Below are 1,179 nucleotides of genomic sequence, written 5' to 3' on the forward strand. Positions count from 1 at the left end.
TCAAGACCAACAACCTCTATGCGTGAATGGACAAGGCAATGCCGTCACCTTCGACTTTGACGAAGTAGTTCACCACAGCCAACGCATATGATCGAGCCAAAGCACCCAATCCACCTCGACACAGTGCACAAGAGTAGGTGGACTCGTTCTTCGTCCTTGGACTGCAAGGTGATGGCAACGATCCTTATTCTCCTGACAATTGATTCGAATTCGATCGTGTTGGTGTGCCCGCCCCCCGCGCCTGTGGTAACTCACATGTTATGCGATACATTCACGTACATGGCCCTCCTCAGAGTTGCTTAGTATCGATGTCAGCTACTCAAAGACAAATGCCCATCTGCCTCTGGCTCACGCCTCCACGTTCGCCGGTCACGTCCGAGCCGCACAAGTTCGTTTGCCTCGAGACAGGCGTGCCACCTCTCAACTTTTCGCGTCATGCATGCAGGCGGTCGAGGAAGGGCAGCGGCAAGCGTGAGCAAGCGACTTTGATCCAAGGAGGCACATTGAATAGTGATTTAAGAGTGTTAAGCTATCCTTTGACTTCAATACCCTCTTCAACTCATATGCAAGCAGTGACAAGTGTTCTCGACACGCACTTCATGATACTGCCGACGACCATGGCAAGGTGCAATGCACACATGTGACATGTCAATCAGTCACGCAGGGTTCCAAGCTCGTTACCTGCTTGGCCGGATAGCACCGAGCTTCAACAATAGAAAGGTTTCGGTAGAATCCTTTCCGTTTCCTGTTCCGCCTCCGAGGTTCGGAGCAGGAAACGAGGGGAAACTATTTTTACAAGTTTCGGTGAATTCGTTTCCTTACCCGATCGGTTGACATAAATACATCACTTGCTCCTTCACTCCATTTACAAGACCAACGATCATGGTACTCTCTGTTAACGAAATCATCGTGCTACTACCCCTTGTTGTCAAGACAAAGTCCGCTCGACACACATGCAGTTATACATCTTTCAGTACATTGAGCCACCACTTCTTCCCAAAGTTTGTTTGTTCTGGACAACTACCCTGATGCCAACGCCCTGTTGGACTTTCGCTTCGACGTTGCTGGAATCAAACGTGTCGGGTATCTACTTGGCCTCCCAGCAGTCATTGTAACACCCAACGAGTCACGAATTTGCCGCGACGAGGCCCTGTGTATATTGCTGAATCGACTAACCTT

This window comes from Aphanomyces invadans (assembly GCF_000520115.1).
Source record: "Aphanomyces invadans strain NJM9701 unplaced genomic scaffold supercont1.10, whole genome shotgun sequence".
Lineage (NCBI taxonomy): Eukaryota > Oomycota > Saprolegniomycetes > Saprolegniales > Verrucalvaceae > Aphanomyces > Aphanomyces invadans.